The sequence below is a fragment of the Hyaena hyaena genome, unplaced genomic scaffold (genome assembly GCF_003009895.1).
Source record: "Hyaena hyaena isolate Hyena2069 unplaced genomic scaffold, ASM300989v1 scaffold_111, whole genome shotgun sequence".
In the NCBI taxonomy this organism is placed as follows: Eukaryota; Metazoa; Chordata; class Mammalia; order Carnivora; family Hyaenidae; genus Hyaena; species Hyaena hyaena.
In genome coordinates, this window is record NW_024080743.1 from 336,984 (window position 1) to 352,242 (window position 15,259).

Sequence of the window (15,259 nt, forward strand, 5' to 3'; positions counted from 1 at the left end):
AGGGGAGTTCTCTGTGCCTCTTGAATTTCAACATCTACTTTCCTCCCCAGTTTGGGGAAGTTCTCTGCTATAATTTGTTCCAGGACTCCTTCAGCACCTTTCCCTCTCTCTTCCTCTTCTGAGATTCCTAGGACATGGATATTGTTGCGTTTGACCGTATCGCTGAGCTCTCAAATTCTTCTTTCCTGTTCCTGGATCAGTTTGTCTCTTTTTTTGTCAGCTTCTTGTTTTTCTATCATGGTTCTTCTAAATCACTTATTCTCCTTTCTGCCTCTTCAATCCGTGCATTGGAGGCCTCTCATTTATTATGTATCTCATTTATCGCATTTTTTAATTCTTCATGCCTATTTTTATTTTCCATTCTGTCTGTAGCCATAGTTTCTTTGATGTCCCCTATGTTTTTTTCAAGCCCAGCTATTAATTTTACCATTATTATTCTAAAATCTTGTTCAGTGATGCTGCTGATACCTGTTTTGAGCAGTTCATTAGCTGTCATTTCTTCTTGGAATTTCTTTGGAGGAGAGCTCTTTCATTTAATCATTTTAGTTAGCTTACTCTCTCTTGTTAGTTTTAAAGACTTGTTATGCTCGCTGCACCTGTGAGTGCTCTGTACCCAAGAAAAGTCTTTGTCCAGGGCCTATCCTTTCAGAGAGTGTTTTTTGAATGGTATCTTTTGGTCTCTTTTCTTTAGACCTTGGTTAGTTTATTTTCCTACTTGTAGTGATATTTGGGACTCTCCACCATGTGTGCTTTGGCTTGTTTCTTGAGGTAGCCCTGGAGAAGAAAACAGACAGACAAACACACAGGGAGCAGAGGCACACAAACCTACAGAGAAATCCAACTAACATGCAAACTGAGAGGGAAAACAAAAAAGTTGAGAAAAGACGGAGGAGGGAAGGCATATAATAGAAAATAAAAATAATACATAAAAAGGTCAAAAAGAAGAAAAGGAATAAAAAGAAAACCGATGGACAAAGAACGGTTTAACCGGGTGTATGCAGTGCTGGTTGAAGAGCATAGAGAAAGAGAGAGAAGACAGGGCGGGATGAGGCAAAATTGGAAATAGAATGAACAGGCAGAAGGGATACGAAGCTTTTTTCAAAGAGCTAAAGGGTAGAATATGGTTGGATAGGTGAGAAAAGGGTGCTAGAATTATCCAGAGAAACTATATAGTCTAATTACTCCTGAGAGAAAGAGATGAAAAGGTCGGTAGGTGTAGAATTTAAATCTACAGAATGGACTAAATGTACTGTTTAAGCAAGTTGGTGACCAGAGTTGTTCAGGTCAGTGTTCCGGAAAAAAAAAGAAAAAGAAAAAGAAAGGAGGAGGCGGGCAGCTCTCAGGCAGGGATGGGCGCCGTGTGATCCAATGCCTCAGGCGGGAGCTCTGCCTAAGCGGTTGTGGGGAGGAGAGTGGCTGCGCTCCAGCCCCTTCTTGAACCAAGCACTGCACCTCGCTTTTGGGGTGTGTAAACTCCCTGTGCCGGGGGTGCAGTAAAAGTGGGTTGTGCTCTTTAACCCAGGCCAGGCCTATTTTCCAAGTCCCAGTCTGTGAGCCCCACTGAAATTGCTGTAGACACAACCTTGCAGGTGATCCCCTTGGGGCAGTTCCAAGCCTCTTGCCATGCCCTGGGGGTGGAGCCAGAATCGTTGCTCCCTTCTCCTCCAAGCCGAGCGTGGGCGGGGGTCTGCCTGCGGGGCGATCCAGCCCGCTGGAGAGAGGGGAACCAGGTCCCTCTGTGTCTCGTCACCCGTAACCGAACTCGTGGGCAAATCTCCCAGTTTTTAAGCTCTTCGCTTTCCCTCTAGAGTTCCAGTCAGCCAGTAGCGCGGAGACCTGGTACGCGTGCGTGTGGCTCCTCCAGGGGTCTGGCCAGCCAGGAGCACAAAGAAGTGGTCCGTGTGCGCAGCCCCTCTGGGACGAGTTGGCGCACGGTGACCTGACACGCAGGGATTTGGCACGCATGGTCCTTCTGTGCCCAGAGCGGAGGTTTTTCTGTTTCCCAGCCACAGGGACCGTGTCTTGAGCAGTTTCAGACTCTTTTTCCCCTCTCACTCCCCGTAGAGGGTAGAGGGGGATCGCCTCCAACCCTGGAGTCTCTGATCCTGGCCCGATTTTATCTTCCCCAGTTCGCACTCACGTTAGAAGGCTATCTCAGTGGATTCTACATCCTTTATCTCCAAATCTCTTGGGTTCTGTAAGGTTTCCTATGGCTTCAGATCTTTTCCGTGTGAGATATGGGGGCGAGTGCAATGTATGGAGCTCCCTACTTCTAGAACCACCATCTTGCCCCCTCCAGGGTACATCCATCTTTTTAAATGTAAGATTTTTTTTATTTCCTGCTGCAACATATTTTTCTGTATATTATGCGAATCTTCTGTTATTCTTTTTCTTGGTGTTTTATTAGTAATACTATTGTATATGTATTTAAAATTTTTCATTTCCTAATGTTTTGTTACTTGTACATAGAAATACAGTTGCTTTTTGTATACAGACTCTGTCTCTAGCACTTTTATCAAAAGAGGTGTTGACTTGATCAATTATTTTCCTGCATTTGTTTAAATAATCATATGGGTGTTCTTTATGCAATTAATATAGTGAACATATTAGTTAAATTTGCTAATGTTAATTCAGTCTTTCATTCTTGTAGTAGATACCACTTGGTCATGTTGTATCACATTTTTATATATGGCTGGATTTTATTTGCTAACATTTAGTTTGGAATTTTTGCTTCTATGTTCATAAGAAATATTGTCCTATAATTTTGCTTTCTTCTGAGGTCATTGTCACATTTTATTTTCAGAATATGTTAGCCTCATAAAATGAGTTGGAAAGTGTTCTTTCCTTTTCTCTCAAAGAGTCTTTGTAATAGTAGGATATGTTTAGCCCTTAAATATTTAGGGCAAATCACAAATGAAACCATCTGTTCCTGGAATTTTCTTTGTGTGATGGTTTAATTTAATTAAATTCAATTTCCTACAGATAGATCAATCAACTGATAAATATGACTATTCAGATTTTCTTTCTTCTTCTGGGTGTTTTGGTAAATTGTGTTTTTCAAAAGCTTTATTCATTTACATTTTCAAATGTATTAAACTTTTCCAAATATCCTTTTACTATCTTTCTATTCTCTGTAGAATTGGTAATATTATCTCCTTTTTTATCCCTAATGGTGGTAATCTGTGCCTTCTCTCTTATTTTCTTAAACAGCTTTTCCAGGTGCTTATAATTTTAGCTTTTTAAAGAATCAACATTTAGTTTTATGAATACTCTTTGGTGAGTATTTCTTTTCTATTTAATTATTATGTTTTTATTTTTCATTCCTATTTTCTTTGGGTTTAATTTTCTGTTCTTTTCTAATATCTTGAAATGGATACTTAAATTACATATTTTCACTGCTTTACCTGTATTCAACACAGTTTAATATTTTTTATTATTCATTTAATATTTGCTAATTGTGATTTCTTCTTTGAGTTGGATTCTTGGGTTGTTAAAATGCGTCTTCTTTAATTTCCAAATTTGGGTAGCTCTCCTTTATGCTACCAACTTTTAGTTAACTCTACTGTGGTAAGGAATATACATTGAATATTAATCCTTTGAAGCCCATGGAAGGGCTTTCTGTGACCTAGAAAATGGCAAATTTTGGTAAATGTTACATGTTTCTCAGTAAAGAATGTATGTTTCTCAGTTCTGGGTAGAATTTTCTAAATATGTCAACAGAAGTTGTTGAGGTCAAATCTTTTAGGCCTTTACTGATGTTTTGTGTATTCTAATAGATATTAAAATAAGTGTGTTAAACTCATCCACTATGATTGTAGCTATGTCTATTTCTCCCTTTTAGTTCTATTTTACTTTGTATATTTTGATGTGGTATTATATTCATCTATAATAATTTTACATATTTCTAGTAGATAAACCCAATATATCATCTACAAAATGTTCTACCTTATCTATAGTAATAACTCTTGCCAAAAGTATATTTTATTTTTTTTTTAATGTTTTATTTATTTCTAGGAGAGAGAGAGAGACAGCATGAGCAGGGGAGGGTCAGAGAGAGAGGGAGTCACAGACTGAAACAGGCTCCAGGCTCTGAGCTGGCAGTCAGCACAGAGCCCGACGCGGGGCTCGAACCCACGAACTGCGCGATCATGGCCTAAGCGAAAGTCGTACCCTTAACCGACTAAGCCACCCAGGCGCCCCGCCAAAAGTATACTTTAATATTAGTGTAAACACAGCACTTTTTGTCAGGAAGTGTCTACATGGTACATCCTTTTCTTTACTTTTGCTTTCAATCCCTCTTTATTCTTAGATTTAATGTCTCTTTAAGTTGCACATAATTATTTTTATGTAAAGTCATTGTTCTTTGAGTGTTTTATCTTTCACATTTAAATTACTGATCCAGTCTTTTTAAAATTTATCATCTTATTCTTTGTCTTCTATTTGACCTCCTCTGCTCTATGTTACTTATTTCTATCTTCTTACATTATTTTGGATTAAAGACATATTTTCATTACTCATTACATACTTTAATTATCTTACTAGCTATATATTCTTTATTTTACTGAAGTATAATTGACATACAATGTTGTATTACTTTCAAATATACAACATACTGAATCAAGAATTCTCTACATTACTCAGTGCTCAGTATGATAAATTATATATTCTTTCATTATTCATTTAATGGTTACCCTACAAATTACAAGACAGTTTTCACTTAGCTTTATTTCTTCCTGCTTTTTGCCACGTATTTCAATATTTTAAATATCAAATATTTTATTTTTAAATATTTATTTATTTTGAGAGGGTGTGCGTACACAAGCAGGGGAGGGGCAGAGGGAGAGTGAGCGAGAGAATGTACACTTTCAGTGTAGAGCCCAAAGCAGGGCTTAATCCCATGAACTGTGAGATCATGACCTGAGCCAAAAAAAGAGAGTCAGACACTCATGCAACTGAGTGACCTAGCTGCCCCTTATATAAAGCAAACATTTTGGGGCACCTGGGTGGCTCAGTCAGTTAAGCGTCAGACTTTGGCTCAGGTCATGATCATATGGTTCATGGGTTCGAGCCCTGCATTGGGCTCTGTGCTGACGGCTAGCTCAGAGCCTGGAGCCTGCTTCAGATTCTGTGTCTTCCTCTCTCTCTGACCCTCCCCTTCTCACGCTCGCTCGCTCTCTCTCTCTCTCTCTCTCTCTGAGAAATAAAACATTAAAAATAAATAAATAAATAGAAACATTTTAAACCTCACAGGTCATTATTTTAATATTTTTATACAGAAAATACTCATTTATCTTTCTCATTGTTTTTATTTTCCAATGCTTTTCATTCCTTTCTGCATTCTGTGGCTTCTGTTTAGTGTTAAACATTTCCTTTTACCAAAAGAATTCTATTAGTGTTTCTTTTAATACAAATTTCCTGATTACTAGTTATCTGTTTTGGTTTATCTGAATATTTATTTATTTTGCCTTAAATTTTGAAATACATATTTTGCTAGGTACAGAATTCTAGGTAGATATTTTCTTTCAATTTATCAAAGATGTCCTATTGTATTCTGGCTTCAATTTTCCTTATAGAGATGTCATTTGTAAGCCTTACTATTACTCCTTTGAAGGTAAATGAGTCTCTCTGTTTGGATTTTCTCTTTGTGTATTTTGTTGTTGTTAGCAGTTTCACAATGATGTGTTTCTATGTTTTTCTCTATATATCATGTTATGAGGTTATAGATTCATGAATCTGTAGCTTGGCACCTTTTATCAACTTTATAAAATTCTGATAGTTATTTCTTCCATAAATTTAAAAAAATATTTATTTTGGAGAAAGTGCAAATGGGGGAGGGGCAGAGAGAGGGAGGCAGAGGATCTGAAGCAGGCTTTACACTGACAAGCTGACAACAGTGAGCTCCATGTGAGTCTCAAACTCACTAACCATGAGATCATAACCTAAGCCAAAGTCAGACACGCAGCTGACTGAGTCACTCAGGTGCCTTGGTAGTTATTGCTTTTAATACTGATTCATTCTATATTATCTCTCTTCTTCTACTGGACTCCATTATACAACTGATATATTTTTTCATGGGTCCTATCAGTCCTTTATGTCTTTTCCTATACTTGCCAACTTTATTTTATTCATATTTTAGTTTTTTTAATTGACATATCTTCCAGTTCATTAATCCTTTCTTCAACACGCTTTAATCATCCCTTAAATTCATAGACTGCTATCTTAATTTCACTTTTTATATTTTCAGCTATAAAATATCTATTTATTTTGAGGGGGTTAAAACGGTGCAGTAGTAAGGGGACCCTGAACTTGTCCCTGAAACACAGCTAGATCAGCATCAAACCATTTTGAACACCTAGGAAATTTATCTGAGAATTAATACAACAATTGGCATAATATGAGTGAGAGATCTTGGCAGGTACACAGTGCAGAGAGGTGAATTGGAGGAGAGGTGCCACGGAGGGGAGGAAGCTGGTTATTGCTGAGGGAGAGGAAGGAGAGAGAAAGAGAAATGGGGAGAGAGTGCAGTGTGTCAGGATCATAGAAAAAAAGCACTCCCCCTGAAAGTGACTGGAGAGAAAGAGAAAAAATGAAAATATTTGCAGGAGACTAGACAAGAAACCTGTTAGCTAAAACCATTGGCTAGGAGAAAGGAGAGGGTTTCAATACCGCCAATTTTTTATAAAGGGTGGAGCACAGAGTGGGAAGTTTTGGAGCTTAATGCCTGGTGGTGCTCTAGTGAGGAAGCAGGGTGAATCCCTGGGAGCAGGAAGCACGGTCTGAGGAGCCTATGTACCCCACAGGGAGAAGTGGTTCCCCTGCTTGGGGTGCATTTGGCAGAGGTGATATGGCCTTCCCATGGGCAAAAGTCCTGGCGGAGCATGAAGACCTGTCACATTTACTGGGATTGAGACCCAGAGTACAGTAACACCTGGCCCCAGCTTTGTGTTGTGATTTACCATAAACTCTGAGCCTCTGCCACTGTACAATTTCACGAATGTTTTCTAGGACAATTCAGTACCCAACCACTACATGGTGGATCAGAAGGGGTCTAAGCCACAGGGGTCTCTGAAGTGTGGGATGTTGAAACATAGCCCCATCTGAGATAAAACTGTGGAGGGAAGTACCACCGGACAGGGAGGCAGCTTGGACACAGACAAAGTAAACACAGGGAGGGGGATGGAAACCTGAGATAAAGGAGAGGTGACTGATCATGCATCTGTGAGGGCATGAAATCTCAGGTTTCATGAGATTTGGTCTGGAGACCAAAGAGTGGGTGAAGCCATTTTCACCTCTCACATACCCACACTGATTGACCCCAGTGAGCTAAGCAGCACCATGTGGAGAATGGACCCGTTACACCAGGTCTCGCCAACCTGCTCCCTCAAGGCACATTCCCAAGAAGACCAGCACAAATCCCTTCTAAGGTGTAATGCAAAATTTCAGTTCTAGGGGAAACTGGATCTAGCTTCATTCAGCTTTCATTTGTGTGCTTATTCATTTGTTTTCTTTGATTCCGTTTTTATGCTGCTTTCTTTCTTTTCCTTTTCTTTCTGGGATACAGAAAGAGAGAATTTTTTATTCTATTTGTTTTACTTTTATTCTATTTTATTAAAAATTTTAAAAGTTTTAATTTTTATTATTTTTCTACCTTTTTCTTTCTCTTTTTTTCTCTTTTCTATCAAGCTTCTCTCAACAAGCAGACTGAAACACACCTAGATCTAGCTTTCTTCATTTTTGTTTTTTTACTTTTTATTTTTAATTTAATTTTATTAATTTTTTTCTTCCTCCAAAATGATAAGATGAAAAAATTCACCACAAAAGAAAGAATATGAATAAATGATGGCCAGGGATTTAATGAACATAGATATAAGTAAGATGTCTGAATTAGAATTTGTAACCACAATTATAAGAACACTAGCTGAGGCTGAAGAAAGCACAGAAGACACCAAAAAATTCCTTTCTGGAGAGATAAAACAACTAAAATCTAGTTAGGATGAGCTTAAAAATGAGTTGGATGCAATCTCGAATTGATGCCATGGCAGTGAGGGTGGACAAAGCAGAGCAGTGAATCAGTGATATAGAAGATAAAAATATGGAAAATAATGAACCTGAAAAAAAAGGAGGGAAACAAAGGCAAAAGATCACAGTACAAGTTTTGGAGAACTCAGTGACTTACTAAACAGGAATAACATTTCTATCATAGGAGTCCCAGATGATGAAGAGAGGAAAAAGAGAAGTTTTATGTGAGCAAATTATAGCTGAAAACTTCCCCAATCTTGAGAAGGACATAGACATCAAAATCCGAGAAGCCCAGAGAATTCCCACTAAACTTAACAAAAACTGACCGTTACCAAGGCATATCATGGTCAAAATCACAAAATACAAAGACAAGGAAAAAATCATGAAAGCAGTAAGGGGAAAATGTCCTGAACCTACAAGAGAAGACAGATCAGGTTCACAGCAGATCTGTCCATAGAAACTTGGCAGGCCAGAAAGGAGTGGCAAGATATATCCAATGTGCTGAATGGGAAAAATATACAGCCAAGAATTCTTTATCCAGCAATGGTATCATTCAGAATAAAAGAGAGATAAAGAGTTCCCAGAGAAACAATAATTAAAGGAGTTTGTGGCCACTAAATTTTAAGGGAGATTCTTTGAGTGGAGAAAAAAACAAAAGACCAGAAGTAACAGGGAGTAGAAAGGACAACAAAGCATGATGAGAAACATCAACTCTATAGGCAGCATAATAGCACTATATTCATATCTTTCAATAATCACTCTGAACATAAATGGACTAAATGTTCCAATCAAAAGACATAGGGTATCAGAATAGATTTTAAAAAATCATCTATATGCTGCCTACAAGAGACTTATTTCAGACCTAACGACACCTGCAGATAGAAAGTGAGGAGATGAAGAACCATATATCATGCAGATGGACATCAAAAGAAAGCTGGAGTAGCTATACTTATATCAGACAAACTAGATGTCTAAACAAAGACTATAGCAAGAGATGAGGAAGAGGACTATACCATAATAATTATAAATATACATGCCCCCAAATTGAAAACACCCAAATATATAAGACAATTAATCACAAACATAAAGAAACTAATTGATAATAATACCATAATAGTAGAGGATTTTACACCCCACTTACAATAGATCATCTAAAGACCTCACTAAAAAAGGAGAAATACCGACCAATATCCCTGATGAACATGGATGCAAAAAGTCTCAACAAGAATCCAACAATACACTAAAATAATTATTCACCATGATCAAGTGGGTTATTCCTGGGGTGCAGCTCTGGTTCAATATCTTCAAATCAATCAACATGATACGTCACATTAATAAAAGAAAAGAACCACATAATCCTCTTAAAAGATGCAGAGAAAGCATTTGAAAAAATACAGCATCCTTTCTTGATAAAAATCCTCAAGAAAGTAGGGACAGAGGAAACATACCTCAAGATGATGAAAGTCATATAAAAAAGACCCAGAGGTAGTATCATCCTCAATAGGGAAAACTTGGAAGCTTTTCCCCTAAGGTCTGAAACACAACAGGACTATCCACTCTCATCACTGTTGTTCAATATAGTGTTGGAAGTCATAGCCTTAGCAATCAGACAACAAAAAGGAATAAAAGGCATCCAAAATGGGAAGAAAGAAATGAAACTGTCATTCTTTGCAGACAACATGATATTCAATGTGGAAAGCCTGAAAGACTCCACCGAAAAATTGTTAGAAGTGATACACGAATTCAGCAAAGTTGCAAAATATAAAATCAACATACAGAAATTAGTTGCATTTCTATACACCAATAGTGAAGCAACAGAGTGAAACCAAGGGATTGGTCCCATTTACAAATACACCAAGAAGCATAAAATATTGAGGAATAAACCTAACCAAAGAGGTAAAAGATCTGTACACTGAAAACTATAGAAAGCTTATGAAAGAAACTGAAGAAGACACAAAGAAATGGAAAAACATTTCATTCTCATGGACTGAAAGAACAAATATTGTTAAAATCTTATACTACCCAAAGCAATCTACACATTCAATACAATCCCTATCAAGATAACACCAGACTTCTTCACAGAGCTAGAACAAGCAATCCTAAAATTTGTATGGAACCAGAAGAGACCCCAAATAGCCAAAGCAATCTTGAAAAAGAAAACCAACGCTGGAGGTATCACGATTCTGGACTTCAAGCTCTATTACAAAGCTGTAATCATCAAATCATCAAGACAGTATGGTACTGGCACAAAAAAAGACACATAGATCAATGGAAAAGAATAGAAAACCCAGAAATTAACTCACAAATGTATGGCAAACTAATCTTCAACCAAGGAGGAAAGAGTATCCAATGGAAAAAAGATGGTCTTTTTAGCATCTCCCAAATGGTGTTGGGAAAACTGGACAGTAACATACAGAAGAATGAACCTGGACCACTTTCTTACACCATACACAAAAATAAATTCGAGATGAAAGACCTAAATGTGAGAAAGGAAACCATCAAAATCCTAGAGGAGAAAACAGGCAGCAACCTCTTTGACCTTGGCCACAGCAATTTTTTACTAAGTGTGTCTCCAGAGAAAAGGAAAACAAAGAAAAAACTATCTGGACCTCATCAAGATAAATAGCTTCTGCACAGTAAAGGAAACAATCAATAAAATTAAAAGGCAATTGACAGAATGGGAGAAGATGTTTGCAAATGACATATCAGATAGAGGATTAGTATCCAAAATCTATAAAGAACTTAAATGATTCAACACCCAAATAAACACATAATCCAGTGAAGAAATAGGCAGAGGACATGAATAGACACTTTTCCAAAAAACACTTCTAGATGGCTAGCAGACACGTGAAAAGATGTTCAACATCACTCATCACCAGGGAAATACAAATCAAAACTGCAATGAATGGCTAAAATTAATCAGGAAACTTCAGATGTTGGCAAGTATGTCGACAAAGGAGAAGTCTTTTGCACTGATGGTGGGAATGCAAACTGCTACAGCCACTTTGGAAGACAGTATGGAAATTCTTCAAAAAATTAAAAATAGAGGTGGCTGGCCAAGATGGCTGAGAAGTAGGGAGCTCCATGCATTTCGCTTGCACCCATCTCTCAATCAAAGAAGGCCTGAAGTCATAGGACAGGAGTTTGGGAAGAGAAAGAGACAGAATACATTGGGAAGGAAACCTCGTAAGTGCGTGAGTGCGAACCCGGGAAGATAAAAGCGGCCAGGATCCAGAGATATGGAGGGAGGGGAGGGAACCCTGCTCCCGTGCAGCTGCAGTGAGTGATGAGCCACCTGGAGCGGTGGTGAGCTACAGCGAGTTGAGGGGAAAGGAAAGAGAAGCTGAGATTGCTCATAGAACTGTCCCTGGAAAAGAGAAAAACCTCATCTTGGAAAGAGAGTGTTTTTTAGTTCTGGCTGGGGTGCTGACTTTGAACTAGGTGCCCCCGGTCCCAGAAAGCGCCAGGAAAAACTGCACTGCAGCGCTCCTGGCACCATCCCCAGTGGTGGCGGTGCAGCGGCGGTGTGGATGCTGCGGACTATGTTCCTCACACGCACGTGGGGCACGGAAGCCTCAAATCCCAGGTTGTATCGATGCTTGATCCTGGCAGATCTGAGGCTGCGACACTTCCCTCACCCCCCACTCAACCCCCAGCATCAGGGAAGCAGCGACCTGTGGGACTGTTTCAGGTGGTATAAACAAAGCCTGCAGACTGGGACCTGGAAACGAGGTGGGGCGTTGGGCATAGAACTCAGCCCACCTTTGTTACATCCTCAGCACAGGGATATCTGACCCAAAGGAGTGATTTGCAATGCTTGGTTGAGAAGGGACTGGGGCAACGCCATTTTTCTCCCCACAACCACCAAGGCGGGGCCTCAGGGAACAGCCAGGAGAACACAGTGGAGGCGAGAACTGCCTACACCAAACCACGCCCATCCCCGCCAGAGAACTGTTTTCTTGTTGTTGTTTTACCTGAGCCCTGGGGCCACACCAACATGGATGCACCGCCATGATTAATCCTAGATAATCCTTTCGATTCAGATACAATCTCCCTTTTCTCATTTGTAACCCTCCACTCTGCTGGTCGTGGCACTCTGGTCACTGGTTGGCTTAAACAGTCACATTTAATCCATTCTCTAGATGTACATGCTACACCTCCACCACTACCTTTTTCTCTCTGGAGTAATCAGACTATATAGCTTCTTTGAGTGCCTTAGTCTCTCTACCTAGTCATTTCATTTCCAATTTCGCTTCCTCCCCACCCTGTTATTTTACTCTTTGTATATGCTCTTCCATCAACACTGCATACACCTGGCTCTTTATTTGTACCTGGGAATTCTGGTTTTATGCCTTTAGACTGTCCTTTGTCTTTTGGTTTTTCCTTTTTCTTTTCTTCTTTTTTCAATTTTTTATTAAATTGAATTTTTATTATTTATATTACCTCCTTCCTCTTTTTTTCCCTTTTTGTATGGTTTTGTCCCCTTCTTATTTTTCTTTTCTTTTTCCCTTTCAGTTTGCGTGTTTATTCATTTTGTTGGTGCATTTGTGTACCTTTGTTCCCTGTGTGGTTGTCTGCTTTCGTTTTCCAGGGCTACCTCAAGAAACAAGCCAAAGTATACATGATGGAGAGTCCCAAATACCGCTATGAGTAGGGAAACAAAATAACCAAACTCTCAATAAGACAAACCAAGAGACAACATTCAAAGAACACTTACTGAACAGACAGGCCCTGAAGAGACAAAGAGCCCTCTTTAATACAGCAGAACTTGCAGGGGCAGAGTGTACAACAAGCTTTTAAAATTAACAAGAGATAGAAAGCTAACCAAAATGATGAAATGGAAGAACTCTCCTCCAACGAAATGCCAGGAGGAAATGACAGCTAAAGAACTGTTCAAAACAGATATAAGCAACATAACTGAACAAGAATTTAGAACACGAGTCATAAAATTAATCACTGGGCTTGAAAAAAGCATGGAAGACATCAGAGAAACTATTGCTACAAACACTATGGAGCTTAAAAATAGTTATGATGAATTTAAAACTGCTATAAATGAGATACATAATAAAATGGAGGTGTCCAATGCACGGATTGAAGAGGCAGAAAGGAGAATAAGTGATTTAATAAAAGGTGAAAGATTTATACGATCTGAAGAGAACCAGAGTATGAGAATAAGTGATTTAGAAGACACATTTATAGAAAAAGAAGCTGAGAAAAAGAGAGATAAACTGACCCAGGAACATGAAAGAACAGTTCGAGAGCTCAGTGATACAATCAAACGAAACAATATATGTATCATAGGAATCCCAGATGAGGAAGAGAGAGGGAAAGGTGTTAAAGGAATCCTTGAACAAATTATAGCAGAGAACTTCCCCAATCTGTGGAGGGAAGTAGATGTTGAAATTTAAGAGGCACAGAGAACTCTCCTCAGATGTAATTTGAATCGATCTTCTGCATGACATATCATAGTAAAAATGGCAAAATATAAGGACAAAGAGAGAATTCTGAAGCAGCTAGGGAGAAAAGGGCCCTAACATACAAAGGGAAACCTATCAGAGTGGTGACAGACATATCTACTGAAACTTGGCAGGCCAGAAAGGAATGGCAGGAGTTCTTCAATGTGATGAACAGAAAAAATATGCAGCCAAGAATTGTCTATCCAGTAAGCCTGTCATTCAGAACAGAAGGAGAGATAAAAGTCTTTCCAAAGAAACAAAATGAAAGAATTTGTCACCACTAAATCAACCCTGTAAGAAATCCTAAGGGGGACGCTCTGAAGGAAATGTTGCAAGGAACAAAGATACTAGAGACACCACCATAAGCATGAATCCCACAAACGACATAATGACTCTAAACCCATATATTTCAATAATAACAGTGAATGTAAATGGGCTGAATGCTCCAATCAAAAGACATAGGGTAGCAGAATAGATTAAAAAACAAAATCCATCTATTTGCTGTCCACAAGAAACACATTTTAGACTAGGGAACACCTTCAGATTTAAGGTAAGGGGATGGAGAAATACATATAATGCTACTGGAAGTCAAAAGAAAGCTGGAGTAGCTATACTTAGACAAACTGGACTTTAAATTAAAGACAGTAATAAGGGATGAAGAAGGGCATTATATAATAATTACAGGGACTATCAGGAAAAACTAACAATTACAAATGTATACACACTGAATACGGAAGCACCTAAATACATAAAACAATCACAAACAGAAACAATTTTATGGATAAGAATGTGCTAATAGCAAGGGACTTTAATACTCCACTTACAGCAATGGATAGATCAACTAAACAGAAAATCACTAAAGAAACAATGGACTTGAATGACCCATTGGACCAGATGGATCTGACAGATATATTTAGAACTCTACATCCTGAGGCCATGGAATTCACTTTCTTCTCAAGTGCACATGGCACATTCTCCAAGATAGATCACATACTGGGACACAAAGCAGCCCTCAATAAATATAAAAGAATTGAGATCATACCATGCACACTTTCAGATCACAATGCTATGAAACTGGAAATCAATCACAGGAAGAAGTCTGGAAACCTCCAAAAACATGAAGGTTAAAGAACAACCTACTAAAGAACAAATGGGCCAAACAGGCAATTCGAGAAGAAATTAAAATATATATGGAGACAAATGAAAACGAAAATACAACAGTTCAAACTCTATGGGATATGGCAAAGGCAGTCCTAAGAGGAAAGTACATTGCTCTCCAGGCCTATTTCAAGAGATTAGAAAAAGCGCAAGTGCAAAATCTAACAGCTCACCTAAAAGACCTAGAGGGAGAACAAGAGCACCCCAAATCCGGTAGGAGAAGAAAAATAATAAAAATCAGAGCAGAAATAAACAATATAGAAACCAAAGAAACAATTGAATAGATCAATGAAACCAAGAGTTGGGTTTTTGAAAAAATAAACAAAATTGACAAACCTCTAGCCAGGCTTCTCAAAAAGAAAAGAGAGAGCACTCAAATAGATGAAATCATGAATGAAAATGGACTTATTACAACCAACCCCTCAGAAATACAAGCAATTATCAGGGAATACTATGAAAAATTATATGCCAACAAATTGGACAACTTAGAAGAAATGGACAAATCCCTAAACACACACACACTACCAAAATTCACACAGGAAAAGACAGAAAATCTGAACAGACCCATAACTAGTGAAGAAATTGAATCTGTTATCAAAAATCTCCCAACAAATAAGAGCCCTGGA